The sequence below is a fragment of the Berghia stephanieae genome, chromosome 9, assembly GCF_034508935.2.
Source record: "Berghia stephanieae isolate SIO BIC M18660-M18661 chromosome 9, UCSD_Bste_1.3, whole genome shotgun sequence".
Taxonomy (NCBI): Eukaryota; Metazoa; Mollusca; class Gastropoda; order Nudibranchia; family Aeolidiidae; genus Berghia; species Berghia stephanieae.
Window position 1 is genome coordinate 16,782,421 of NC_088368.1, and position 16,005 is coordinate 16,798,425.

The 16,005-nt window shown below is 36.1% G+C and overlaps 1 protein-coding gene across 1 annotated transcript in view; it reads right to left on the reverse strand.

Moving 5' to 3' along the window:
• LOC144979802 (normal mucosa of esophagus-specific gene 1 protein-like) overlaps nt 1-16,005 on the reverse strand; it is a 42,667-nt gene that overhangs the window by 19,300 nt on the left and 7,362 nt on the right. The window lies entirely within an intron of this gene.

Here is a 16,005-nt window from a genome sequence, read left to right on the forward strand (position 1 = left end):
GATAGAACGAATATGTAAATAATTCCACAAAGTTCAGTAATCACCACATGGTAACAAGATGTATTCGATAATAAAAAAGAATGCATATCTTAAATGTCGAAATCGCAGTCATCGGGTACAGACTGTAAGTAACCATAAAAAAGAATATTAATTAATAGATGTACTTTATATAAGCGTAATTTCTGTAGCGCATTCCTAAAGTTTCGATAACATACTAAAGCGTCATGTATTATCGAAGTCGGCTATTTGAAGATTTAACAGCAAACTGCTCGTCTCTTAGGCGCCCTTTTCACAATATCAATACTATTAATATTAATATTAAAGGTCGGGTTCTGCGGAGTAGTTCTATTGATGCTATGCGTTTAGCTAAAATACAACATCCGCCAGCCGGCCAGCCGGATATAACGTGCCAACACACAAAAATATGTGTAACCTTAAACGTCTGATTGATAGAATTTAGTGAGAACTAATCATTAAAATGGCTGCCTAAAACAGTAACAAAAAGCCTATTGATGAAGTTTTGTGTATTGATCCGTTATTCTTCCGGATGGCAATGTTGTGAGCTTCTTAACCAAGCGCATACTATCTATAGTAGATTCAAACACTTTGACTTTGAGACTTCGGTCAAATGTGCTGTAAAATACAGTTTATAATTGTTCTTTTAATTGCAGTTTACCAGACATATATTTCTTTTCTTTTTTAACAGTATACAAAAACAAACAACACATCCAGGTTAGTGCTAGAAATAAAACTCTTATCAATCAGACAGAGGAAGTTATCAGAGAGAGAGAGAGAGAGAGAGAGAGAGAGAGAGAGAGAGAGAGAGAGAGAGAGAGAGAATATCTTCCGAAACGATTTTTGGTTTGTTAAACGAAATGGGGTGTAAAATGTTTTGAGATAATTCAATCTCCTTGAATGCAATTGAGCGTATTATATCAACCAGGCTGTAAAACTGATGGAGAACGCTCCTCGCTGATGTAATAAAATAAAGAAAGATTGGATTAAATCAAATCGTGTTAGTCTACGTTGGCGTACATTGACAAAACACACTTTCTCATTTTTGACCAGATTTAAAATAAAAAAATAAAAAAATACAACAAATGAACAATCTAAAAACTCTAATCGTTTAGAGAGAGAGAGAGAGAGAGAGAGAGAGAGAGAGAGAGAGAGAGAGAGAGAGAGAGAGAGAGAGAGAGAGAGAGCAACATCCACTAAGCGTACTCACCTAGGACTTCATAATAATAGATGTCGCTGGTACTCACACAAAATTGTACTAGTAGTGGTTCGAGCAAAACGTTTCAATGTAAGACGAGACATGAAGCCTGTAAGTGTAAGGAATCCTTCAGAGCCATTGGACCCACTGAGCTAGAGTCTATCGCAGTTTCTATAGATAGAATGCGCTTGGCCAAGGAGTTCACAACATTGTCATCCGGAAGTATAACGGACCAACACACAAACTCTGTGTAACCATGAACTTTTATAGTCTGGTTAATACAGTTTAGTGAGAACAACTCACAAACGCGGATGGCAAAAACAATAACAAAGGCCTGAGTGACGTCATCTGCATACTATCTATAGCGTATCGACAAACAATATTGAATGTAACCATGAACATTTGTTGTTATACGTTCTGCCTTTTTTATTAAAGAACACAGTATGTGCTATTTGATTAACATTGCATCCTACTGTGTTTTTAAAAACAGCGGCAGCGTTGGAGTGAATTAATTGAGAAATATTCTATTTTTATCGCTGCTTCCTCTAGTTCGATTTACTTTATTAAATTAATAGGTTAGAATTTGGGGGAACCCCCCCCCCCCCCCCCCAAAAAAAAAAAAAAAAAAAAAAAAAAAAAAAAAAAAAAAAAACAACCCCCCCCCCCCCCCAAAAAAAAAAAAACAAAAAAAAAACCCAAACCCTTTAGGCATATAAACTATAGTTGTCGCCCCCCCCCCCCCCCCCCCCTCTTCCCCCGTGTGTGACGTGAAGATTATTCAACTGTATTGATGACAAAGTTCAACATTTTATTGAGATGTCCCCACTGGTGAAGTCCAATATATTCCGAATAAAAGACCCATTCTGGGACCCCGGGAAACGCGGATTACGAGATGGTTGAGGAAGGCGATGCCAGGAATTGTCTCGAGGGGAAAGGGGATTTGATTTGGCGTTAAAAGGACTGGTGGGAGGAAAAGGTTTTAATAATAGGACAGATAAATGGATGAATGGATGGGTGGATGGGGGAATGTAAGATTGAGGGGTTTAGAGGCTAAGAGCTGAAATCTTAGAGCGAGAGAGGAAGAGAGAGAGAGTAGAGAGAGAGAGAGAGAGAGAGAGTGAGGGAGAGAAAGAGAGAGAGAGAGAGAGAGAGAGAGAGAGAGGCCAACCTTAAATGAAATCAATCTCAATCAAAGAATCACATCATTATCAAAATTAAGAGAGAAAAAAAAAAGACACACACACAATGAGCGACAACAAAATAATCAACAACAATAATAACAAAGAAAAAAAAGGACACACAAACACACACACAAACATCCCTAAAACATAGCAGGTTCTTTCACTAAACGTTAAAGGTATAAGGGGAAATAAGGCAGTCGTAGGCTGTGACATTATGAATTTTGAAAAAAAAAAAAAACAACAAAAATTGGTGTAAGATACAGAACGAGACAAAGCTGATTTTAAAGACAAAAGAGGGAATTAAATAAGAACCAAAACTTCCTCCAATTAAGATCGAACCTCACTACCCGATTACCGGATAGATGTGCTATTCTTGAGGGATTGCAAGAACTTTTTTACGAGACAAAATATTAACTATACAATGGGATGAGAGAAAAAATAAAAATAAAAATAAAAAGAAACGTTTATAATGCATATCAAAAAGAAGAAGAAGAAAAAAAAGCAATTAAAAAAATATATAAATAAATATTTTAAAAAACACAAGCGATCTAAAACAAAAACGACAGAAGGAATCAATGAGGCAGTCTTGCACCCAATAATACTCCAGCCATCTCATCATCATAAATAACTCCCAGTAAAAAATAGCACTAAGCTAATACCAAAATAAATAAGCTACCCCATCCCACAAGTCTCTGCATTGCAATTCGACCTGTGTATTTCCGTTTCCCCTTTATCCAATTTCCTTGTGTCGCAGAAAGATGGATGAAAGGAAACTTCGATCTTTTCACCAGCAGTATCTAGATACAGCAGCAGCCGATATTGGAATGCCGCGGTGATGACGAGGATGATATTCATCAGCACACACGGTATTCACCACTCAACTTGATTTGCGTTGGTTGTAACAAGGGAAGTTCAAGCGAGTAGATCGGAACTCTAAGCACGGGACACAAACAGAGAAGGGAAAACAAAATGAATCGAATAAATGGGGTGGGGTTGTGTGATGAAGGCGAAGGTCATATATATACAATGTCAAGGATTTGTTCGAATGTCAAGCTCCTGTACTTCCAAGGGCATGAAGTATCGATAGTAGCGGTGGTCTGTTTTATGCAAAATGCGGTAGTGTTCAATATAATGGCCCGAGGGGTTGGGGGGAGGGGGGGGGGGGAGTAGAGGATGGGGGTGGAGAGAATGTACTCTGCTAGAGGTTAGGAACGGTGGAGGATTTATATTATTTGGTTATACAGAATGAAATATCCAGGGGAAAGAGAAAAAAAAAATAGAAGTAACATATTAGGCTTGGACCTTAGAAGAAAAGAAAATGAAGGGGAATGGTGAGAGGAAGGGGGGGGGGGGGGGGGAGAGTAGCAGGGAGAGTGGATCTTACCGAAACCTGAATCAACAATAAAGATAAATAGAGAAACCAATTAACCTTTAGGAAATAGAGGAACATATTCCGAGTTTTTGAGTAAATCATGTGATGCTACTTCTGAAAAATACACAAACGTAGAAACCCTTCTTTGATTTTGTCTACAATCCTCGTCAAAATGCGTGACTCAAGAAACGTCGAACGTCGTTAGTTAGTGGCTGAGTGACAATTGAATAATAGCACAATCTGGATCTAGTGTGAAGTACATTGGATACGGGAGTTTATGATAATATGTATACTCGACTCGGACTAAGTAATCGATTATAGAAATTCTTAGAAATAGCAAGAATGCTGGGACGATTGGTCCTGCATAAATTCGGTCGGGACAAATAATATAGCATTGGGATGCGCTAAGAACCTGATGGGAAAGTGGAAATGCGCTCTAAAGACGCATACACACTCGATTCTTTAACTCAAATCGGAATAAGTAATCGATTACAGAAATTATTAAAATAGCAAAAATGCTGATTTAAAGAAAAAGGCGCATGGAAGGGTCTGGTCGTGTATAAATTGGGTCACAAAGATAAGACGTGGAAGCCGGGACAAATAAAGCATTGAATTAGATGGACATGTGAAAACGCGCTCTATAGAAAGAATGAAGTTGTCGTCACTCAGGTCTTTGTTATTGTGTTTTTGTTGTTTTTGTTTGTTTTTTTTGCCATCCCCGTTTATAAGTAAATCTCACTTAACTGTATTATCCAGACTATAAAAGTTCATGGCTACACAGAGTTTTGTGTGTTGGTCCGTTATACATCAGGATGGCAATGTTGTGAGCTTCTTCGCCAAGCGCATACTATCTATAGTCACTCCATTCATCCCTGCATTTATCCATCGACACAGGGCATGAAAAAGCACCCAGCGATATAAAGTCGGCAACGCGTGAAATAAATCTGATCGATCAGCCAAGCCGTGAGACAAATAAATGACTTCGAAACGAATGTATGAGTTCGATTCACGAACCCCACGACTTATTGAACGTCCCGTCTAGTCCCGAGACAGACTATACGCCGGTCTGAGTCATTTTTGTAGAGAATGCTATCAACGATATCAACAAAGTGTCAAACTTAGATAATGATTGACGGAAAAGAGATATTTTTGGTAAAAATCGCATGCAAGCCTTCCGTTAGGCTTTAGTTGCCTTTTTGGTAATTCTATCTCAGGATTCAAACATTCACATAATTTTATCTTTGGGCAGTTTGCCAAAACAAAGTTGGGATCACAAAGTAAGATTTTGATAACGAGGAGTGGGGATTGAGGGGGGGGGGGGTAATCTTGGCTGAAAAGCTTGTAAAATGTAGACTACTGGACATGTGTGCCTCCAACGTTTTAATAAAATTAAAAAACAAAACAAAGACAGAAAACACAAACAAAAACAAAACAAAAAAAACAAAACAAACCAAAGCAACAACAAAAGAAACAAGCAAACACCCCCCCCCCCCCCCCAAAAAAAAAAATCAAACAAAAAGGCAAAAAAAAAAACAAAACAAGCAAACAAAAAGAAATCCGAGAAATAACATGAAATATACGAATGAATTTTATTATCTTGTACAATGTTAAATAATGTGTAGTCAAGACTCCAATCTACACATACAATCACCGATACCGATACCGATCAATTTAATCGACAACCCATGCGGGAGACAAAACAAATCGACATGACAAAAGCAATCAAGACAACCGGTATTTTTTCAAAGTTGAAATCAACATAATCTAATTGTTGATCTCGCTTTATTTTGGGAACAGATAATAAATGGGATTGCTATAATGGTAAATTTAATATCGACGCTGCCAAGGGCTAATCGTATCAAAAATCAAATGACAATACCACAAACAAAAAACAGAATCGACGGCTAGATAGTTCACCGTTACAGGGGTTCGAGGCTTTTAAGCTGTATTATTATTCTTGTGAAAAAGACTTAAACCCAAACAATACAAAACGTAGTTTTATGCCTGTGGAAACGGAGACAACTTCAAGACGTACAAGTACAATAACAAATTCTTGATTACCAGATATCAAATTGCCGAACAATCAACGACGATAGTGATCTCAGATTTGGGCATAGATCGAGTCATCTAGATTTCACACGGACTTGTTATACCTACCGAACCAAACTAAACGCTGTCTTTGGCGTAGGAATACACCATGCAAATCAAAGGGAGACCCTCCACCCCCCCCCCCACCCAAAAAACAAAACAAAACCCAAAACAAAAGCGAACCTACCCCCCCCCCCCCCCAAAAAAAGGAAAAAAGAAAAGGAAAAAAAACCTGAACATTTTAAAAACACACATTTTTAATAATTTTAATGGACACATGGAAAACAAATACAACCCAATCCAATGATTAAAAAAACTAAACTATCTGGTCACAAATTAATTACTATGTTCTGTTCTTTTGTCTTCTTGTTTAAAAAAAAAAAACTTTTTACTTTAGTCTTCATAAAGTTTGCATGTTGTACTGAAGAAAAAAATTGTCAATCAATCGTTGTCATTAAATATATATTTTTTATCATACTTGGATCTGAACCCACAGAACAGAGAGAAGTATCGTGTCACGTTGTAGTGTGTTGTGTGCGATTATAATGATTGCAATAGAATCGAAATCGAACAGGCTGTGTTATCTAAATAAACTGTGACCCGCCCGTCCTACAATATTAATTTACAGCAGGAAATACCAATCTTTGAGTCCTGATTACATTGTGACAATAACGTCCTGAACTTTTCTAAAACAATAGAGAAACAAGGGGAAAGGGGGCGGGGGCGGGGGAATAGAATTATTGCATGGATTGCACGAAACCAATATCGATTTTCTGGGAATGATAAACATTCTTATTTAATTGGTGAACACACCAAACACGATCACGGATTACACAGGAGGAATCACCTTAAAAAATACACATAAAAGAGCAAGTATTATAAGAGAGGCGGATATATTTAATACTTTTTAAAAAAGGGAATAATGGGGAAAGGAGGAGGGGGAGGAGGAGGAGGAGGAGGAAGAGGGGGTATCGAAATGAATTGAAATTAAATTCCCTTCATCCGTCCCCTGGGGGAGATTTGTCGTTAGGTTTCATTCCATACAAATACAGTATGTATATTTCTGCATACAATTCTGAAACAATAATTGCCATATAAGCAAGTTAATGTACACATGCGTCTACTGAAATGCTTTTTTAAAATCATTTTTTTTCTTTTGTTCATTTTAAAGTATAGTTATATTTTTTTATTGGTTCGTTGCCCGCTTTAAGCTGTGTTTGTATTGTTTTGTCTCTCTTTCTCTCTGAAAAAAAAGCCCCTTCAAAGTATGGTACAATAGTGTTTGATGATAAGCTTAATATGAAAGAATCGAAATTTGCCATGATATCTTCGTTGGATATGATTAAACATCCCCAAGCCATCGGGCTGGGTTGGTGTCACGGTCAGTGCTATACCATTATGTATATATATCGAAATGCCATTATTCATAACACCCTGGAGAAATAAGGCCGATGGTATATTCCACATCTTTCAGAATAATATATACGAGTGTGCGGACTTACAGGCATAGACATACACACGCACACAGAGATAGATAGATAGATAGGAGAGAGAGAGAGAGAGAGAGAGAGAGAGAGAGAGAGAGAGATGGCATAGGAAACTGATGCGATGAAAAAGAGCCAAAAAATAATTATCTATACGATTACGCATCCTTAAAAAAATCAAATTAAAAACAAACAAACAACAACAACAACAAACAAACACAACAAACACAATAAAGGAAATATATAATATTATAAATTAACACGGATTGACGACGATTCTCGATTCAAATAAAATATAGCAGTATAATTAGGTGCCCCAAACGTAAACAATAACAAGTTGCTTGTGATTTTCGTTCGGGGCCGGAAAAATTTACGCACAATATAGGTCTCCCAATTTTGTAGTTTGAGTTGTAGGCAATACACTTTCAGTATTGAAAATATGTTTACATAAAATCTAACAGTTGCAGAAACTAATAATATAAGACTAAATTATTCTGAAAATCAGGCTCCGAATAATTCTCGTTTTGTTCACACCAGCGCAATAATTTGCTCTGGTCTAAAAATAGATAGACTGTAAATTTTGATAAATTTTACCTTTTGTTCCATAAAATATCCATATCTAGACATTATTTGATGCATGGTCGAGTATTTATGAATATGTGTTTCTTTTGCCACCTAACAGCCAAATTTTAAAGGTTATTTTTTTCTATAATTTACATTGGAACTTGAGCTGCCATGTGCTTCTAGACCTTTGTTTACGTTATGGGCACCTAATTATACTGCTCTATAAAAACGTAAAACAAAACAAACAAACAAACAAAATCTCATTGGAAAAAGAAACGAAACAAAACGTGAGATTAATTTCTTCAAACTTCAACGTTGGTTTTATTGATTGTTGCTTTAGATCTTCACACAATTGAGGTAATGAGAGACGCCTGAAAAGAAAACAAGCATATACAAAAATAGTACAAATGTCCATCAAAGCAACCTAAAGAATATAAGCTAATTAAAAACCAAGAACAAACAGGCAGAGGATTTACAGGAAAAAATATCCTGTCAAAATCAATCACAAACCAAAGAAGCAGATAGGTAGTAAAGAGAAGAAACGACATCCTATCGATCGTACACCCATTGCAAATCATAGGTATATATTCAAGTGCCCATACACGCAAACTTCAACGTGAAAAGCAACAAGATAAGCAACATGTATAAACCCGATGAGGTCACAAGGGACACGTTTGTTTTGATCCAACGACGACTAAAAATAATGCTATAAAAACTGCAACAGAGGAATGCAACGTCGTATCGCTTAAGCACCGCGAGCGCAGTGCAATTCATACTAAAGCTGGTAATAACTGCACATTGCAATAGCCAATTCAAAATTGTTATGGAGCTCATTGTTGTAACCTGAACCAACACAAAATAGTGTCTGCTACAACAGTGTTAATACAAGCCCATGGTCTCGTCTGGTTCTCAGACCTGAAAATATATTCACGTCAACAAATCACAGTTTATAGGAAATTTAATATTTACTCATTTTAAAAAAAATATACGAAGACTAGATAGTAGTACAAACTTATTAGTGTAAAAAAAAAAAATCATTTAGAATAAGTGGGTGGGAAAATACGAAAATAAAATAACAAGACGGACAAGAAAAAAAAAGTCATCGAAATGATAAAACTTTCGTCTTAAGTAATGGGCTACTTGATTTTTAATGTATCTGAAAGATCGATGCTTTATTTATCTATTTATCTATATATTCATTCATTCATTCATTTATTTACTTACTTCTCTTTTATTTCTTATACTTCATCTTCATCTCTATCTCCCTCTACCTTTGAATCATAGACGAGCCTACATCACAAACAAGTTACCGATTCTCTGATTTTAAATTTCAATGTTAAATTTCCAAGTAAAATTCCCACTCTTTAACAAGTATAGATTTCGAATGTCAGGAGTCGGGAGGAATTGAGATTTTTAAAGCTAAAAAGGGGGAAAATGTATTTTAGCTAATGTTAATCGAATGAGAGGGAGTAGGGAAAGGAAGTTATTCTGTGTGCACTTAAGCTAAAACTAATCAGGTAAAGCGGTTAAAACGTAACCATTAAAAACGGTATAACGTGGTTAAAAACGGTATAATGTGGTTTACGGGGACTAGTTCAAACTTTACCGTAGGCAAACCACATGCCGAGTGCTAATTTCACAACTGCTGGAAAAGAAAAAAAAAAAGAACAAAAAAAAAAACCCAAAAAAAAAACTAACAACAAAAAAAACCCCATACATTTCTACTCAAATTATAGGTTTACCACGAGTGCCAAACGTGATGTGTAAAAGAAGAAGAAGAAAAAGCCTTTAAAATTGCATGATTAAGTAAAGGTGAAAACTTTCTAGATAATTAAAACTAGATCCAGCTCTTCATTGGAAATTTTAAAACAGAACCTTTTTCCCATCCGATGTTTGTTTTTTTGTTTTATTGTTTTTGTTTTCCATAGCGCCCTGGGCACCTTTGAGTGGAAGTGTGCGCTTTATAAATGCTTCATTAATATTATTATTCCTTTGAAGAATGGGTCTTCAGACTATTAATTTAATAAATGGCGCGATATCCGCCCTACACTTTTTCACTGGTTCACGCAACCGATATATAAATACTTGACTTTGTAATCTCAATGACATTTTTAAAAGAATCAATGAACGGCCGAATTAGAAGTGAGAAAATATTCCCGGATCTTTGAAAATGTGTCGAAAGTGTCGACAGTTTTATGATTGTAAGCCCTTATCATAAAAACGGAAAGGATTGCATCATTCTATCATTTTCCCATTAATCTTATCGTAAGGGGGTCTGGTCTACGTGCCGAATTTAACCTTCAAGGGGCGAGCGTGTGTATCTCATGGAGGTAAAAAGAACTGCAAAATTCGTGGAATAATGGAGCGCATAATTCAATTTATTATCAGATATGGCCACGTAAAGCGTAACTATAAAAGGAACGAAGATGACGTCACTCAGCTCTTTGTTATTATTTTTAGACAGCCTCAAACTCATTAGTTCTCACTAAATGATATCAGTCAGACTACGTTAAAGGCAACACATTTTTGTTCAAGTGGCGGATGTTGTGAGTATTTTACCTAAACGCATAGCATCAATATAGAGCTACCAGAGGACTGCGCGCCATGCAGGAATATAATAAATGACAAAAATAACACACTAAAAGAAAATTACACCCATATCTGTATAACTTGAATTCAATGACTCGACCATCATTGCAATAATTTTCGCCAATAGAATAATCGATTTACATATAGATAGAATGAAGTTGACGTCACTCGGGTCTTTGTTATTGATTTTTGCCATCCACGTTTATGAGTAATTCTCACTTAACTGTATTATCCAGACTAAAAATGTTCATGGTTACACAAGAGTTTTGTGTGTTGGTCCGTTATACTTCCGTATGGCAATGTTGTGAGATTCTTAGCCAAGCGCATACTATCTATATATACATACATTAATTATATACACATACACACATAGCCTATATATAAATATATATAAATATATATATATATATATATATATATATATATATATATATATATATATATATATATATATATATATAAATTTTTTAACAACGACATCTATTGTCCGCCAAAGTCTTGATATACCAACATCTATTGAGCTACTAACAATACGCATAAAGACGTAATAAATATATCATGTTTTATTATTACACGGGTGTTGCTTTCGTCTCATTCATATTACGTCAACCAGAAATAACGAACAATTGAAAACTATTATAACCTTGAAATGGAATTCTTTGAAAATGACTTGCGCCGTGTTGTAAGCATATGTTAGGCTACTGTTCCGCCCACACACACACAAAAAAAGACTCGTTTAAAAGTCAAGTGTTTTCTGGGTCAAACATCAAAGGGATTGCAACAGGAACACAAAAAACAGTACGTGCCGAATGGTTTGTCGTGGTACGTGTGAACGCAACGCTTAACATATTTTATTTTATACAGATTAATGAGTGCAGCTGTTACGCACGCGGTCTTGCGGCGAATTGGAAAACACTGTCAGTAGTCGCGGCGACCTTCAATACAAGTTGTCAATGTCGAATTGATTAGAATCGAGTACGACTGGGAGGTATTGATGACGATAATTATAAAGTGGGAGGAAGTTTGTTTGGCGGGGAGGAGGTTGAGGAAGGGGGGGGGGGGGGGGGGGGGGAAAGATGGGTGAAGTGGTAGAAGGTAGTGTGAGAAGAAAAAGTAAGTGAGGGAGTGGGGTAGTAAGTAGATTGATGTATTAGTTGTAATCGTATTTTATACATTATACTATCTATCATTATTTTTTTTTTTTTTTATATTTTTTATTTATTATTTTATTATTATTATTATTTTTATTTTATTATTATATTGGTTCATAAGCAGCGCTGCAGAGGACTAATATGCTCATCAATGTATTATGAATATGAGAGACTGCGCTGTTTGAATTGTTAGTAAGGATAGACTTAGCCTATCTACTTCACTGGTCATGACAATAGTACAACTGGTCTTTAATTAATTACACAAGATTATTGTCCTTGATTGAACTGTTGGACGACAATGGTGCGCTTGGCTATAATAATTTATAAAATATTATATATATAATAACTCATACCGAATGTGTCACGATCTAAGCGGGAATGGTTAGTTAATGATTCCTAGCACTATCGTAAAAAAATAATGAGACTTTACTCAATTATTGGGAAGAAGAGGGGAGGAGGGGAGAACACATAAAAAAAAAAAAAAAACACCATAGAGGTGTCGTCAAAAGATGGATTCTCGCAAGTCTGTACTTTTTGAAAGTGGCTATATGAAAAGATCGAGAAGTGTTTGAGGAAGGGGTGTGTGATGTGGTGAAACGTGTGTCGTGGTGTTTCTTTATGAGAGGTTTGTTACAGCTTGAGTCGTATATATTAGTGTGAGTTGTATATACTACTACATAATCGTGATGAGAAATTCAAAGCTACTGATGTTGAGTTTCAAAAAATTGGGGAGGAAGTGAGGGGGGAGGATGATAGAGGAGAGAGAGGGGTGGGGGAAAAGGATGATTCAAAAGATTCAGTGACAAAGATAAGAAATAACTAATTAAAAAGGAAAAGAAGTTAGAATGGGTGGTGATAGTGGGAGTCTAGTGATGTTATTAGTATTGTATATCTTGATAGTAGTATTCATATAAAATAGAAAGGATAGTCAGGTTGGTGTGGTAAAGATATCGTATTCATTTGTATATCCCTTATTACCAATATTATCATCAGTATTATTATTGCTATTTTATTTTTTTATTTTTCTATATTATTATATATTATTATTATTATTATTATTATTATTATTATTATTATTATTATTATTATTATTATTATTATTATTATTGTCGTTTCATGAGAAGCAGCAGCTGCAGAGGACATAAATAATGCCTGTCATTTCAAAAATAGATATATATATTGAACTATTGAAGTAGAGACCGTGGGCGGCTGTATTGACATTGACATATTATAGTGAAAAGCGATAGAGCCATTAAGCCATTATCTTACTTTTACAATCCTAGTGTCAATGACAAACTAAGGTTACACAACCCTGGTCCTGTTTTATATTTAATAGAGTTCAACCACAAAACGATTTTATTGGTCGACATTGATTGAAATGTCTGGCATTTGTGTACGACAATGGTGTGTCGCTTTGAGGCTATATATATATTATATATATAATATATATATATATATATATATATATATATATATATATATACACAGACGTCTATCACCGAAATGTCATGATCACGATCCTAAACGACGGGAAATGGTTAGTGTTTTAATGATACTTCCTTAGCAACAGATATCGGTAATAATAACAAATATAATGATGATGATCGTTCTGATTAAACAACCATATTAACAAAGTGTGTATGTGTGTGGGAGAGAGAGAGAGAGAGAGAGAGAGAGAGAGAGAGAGAGAGAGAGAGAGAGAAACACAAACACTAACCACCCCTCCCCCCCCCCCCACCCCAAAAAAAAAAAAAAAAACCACCCATAGAAGCAGGTGTCGTCAAAAGATGGAATGTTCTCGCAAACGTGCTGGTAGAACATTAATATTTGAAAAAAGTAGGCCTATAATGAAAGAGACATCGAGAAAAGGTCGTTTAGGGAAGGAGGAAGGGGGGGGGGGGTGGGTGGTGTGGAATCAGGTGGTGAAAACAGGTGTAGTGGCAGTGGGTGTCTTCTTTCTACTTGAAAGAGGCGTTTGCTTACAACGCACTTGAGTCGTATATATCACACCTATCAAGTCAGTGAGTATAGTATAATACCTACCTACATACATCCAATCGGCTGATGCAAGGAAAATTCAAAGCATTACTGACTAGGTTGCAGGTGTTCAAAAAAAAAAAAAAAGGCTGAGGGAGGGGATAGAGAAAAATAAAAATAAAAGAGAGAGAGAGAGAGAGATGGGGGAACAAGAGAATTTTCCCCCTAAGACTATACCGACAAAACAAAAGAAATTAAAAATTAAAAAGAGAAAAAGAATCACTGAGCTGAGGTCGGTGTTTCAATCAGTAGGCCCAGTTTTATCACGTGCAATGTTTCATTTACAGCCCTAATTCGGAATTATAAACTCTCTTGAAGACTACGTGAATTCAATATAAAATAGCAAAAGGGATAAGGCAGGGGTTGGGGGGGGGGGGGGGGTGTGGCTAAAGTCAACGTGCCATCCAATGACTAATAAGTCACATGATTACCAAATATGTAAACAAAAACCACTGGCGGTATTGATAGCGATGGCAAGAATATAAATTGTTTTCATGATTATCGTTCTCACATGTGATAAAAAAGCAGTATTAACATTGATATCGACAATTCCAATACTGCCGGCCATTAGCAGGTAGTATAGCATTACAGGTCACACGAGGACATGCGTTATCAAATCAAATATTATTGCAGTATTATCAGAAGGAAGTATTAGGTATCATATATATATATATATATATATATATATATATATATATATATATATATATATATATATATATATATATATATATAAAACCCGAAAAAAAAACCCTTCAGCTTTTACATAGCGGGTTTAACATTTTGGCCAGAAAACTCGTCCTTCAAATATCAGTCGACTAAAATGGCCTTACATCTTGTGAAAAACTCTCAAACCTGAGGGCCATTGCAATCGATGGATATCAGAAGGACGTGTTCCCTGTCCAAAATTTTATGGAAGCCGCTATTTTCACTGTACGGTGATAATAGCCTGACCGTGTTAGGGAGACTATTTGTGACCCTCCGTCTCAAAACGGTATTATGTCGAGGATGATTCAGACCCCAAAAAGTGAATTTATTTAGAGATAGAATGATGAGGAATTGGAGCTTAGAAGTTTTTGCAATGCAAGAAATAGTATTTATACTCCACCATAACGTACAGAAATTAAACCCAATTTGGATATTTGTTGCTATGAATTCAATTTCCCTTACCGAGTGGATCCCGACATAATACCGATTCGATACGGTGGGTCACATTTTCACCGTACGGTAATATCTTGGTAGACCATTTTCAACGTACGGTTATGATAGTGTGGGAGACTTTTCACCGTCTCGTAATATTATGGTGGACGATTTTCAGCGTACAGTGATAATAGTGTGGGAGACTTTTTTAAACCGTGGTTTTTCCCCTCTTTTCTCAGACCACCGCAGAATAGTAAACTGATAAAAATGCAAATAAGTTGAAAGACCGGATAAATCAGTTGAAATGACAGAAGCTCGAATTATGTAGAAGTGGCTGAAATAACGTAATGTACATTACTTGACAGAACAGACATTCGACATCATCTCGTTAACACTCAAATAGACGAAGCCATAAATCAGTTCTCAATTCAATAAATTATTTCCCCATTACTTGGACTGACTCACTCAATTCCCATCGGGATGGAAGGGAAGGATCAAGAACCGAAGAGAAGAAGAGGAATATAAGGATAGGCACCAAAAAAATAAATTTACCAGCGACAATAAATTGCACGAACCGTCTGCCCTAAACTAAAACATGCCATCAATTTCAACTTGGCATTTACAGCGCGAAACGGTGAATTATTTCGTTTATCTCCCTTAGACTGCTCTGACTCTATCACTAACGACAGCTAAGTTGATTTTATCAAGCGGAGAGCGATAGAGATAGAGAGAGAGATAGAAAGAGAGAAAGATAGAGAGAGAGAGATAGAAGAGAGAAAGAAAGAGGATGAGAGATAGATAGAGAGAGAGAGAGAGAGAGAGGATGAGAGAGAGAAAGAGAGAGAGAGGATGAGAGAGAGAAAGAGAGAGAGAAAAAAAAGAGAAAGAGAGAGAAAAAAAGAGAAAGAGGATGAGAGAGAGAGAAAGAAAGAAAAAGAAAGAGGATGAGACGGAGAGAGAGAGAGAGAGAGAGAGAGAGAGAGAGAGAGAGAGGGGGGGGGGGGAAGAGTCGGGCCCACTGAGAATTATTAACAGACCCTTGCTCTTATAAAGGAACCCCGCGTGTACTAAATTGCAGATTTGATGTGTATAGGTACCTAGAAACCATAATAAAATATGTATATGTATATATTTAATATCCGCCCAAATCGGTGTATGCAGGCCTGACATCTAAACCCATTAATGG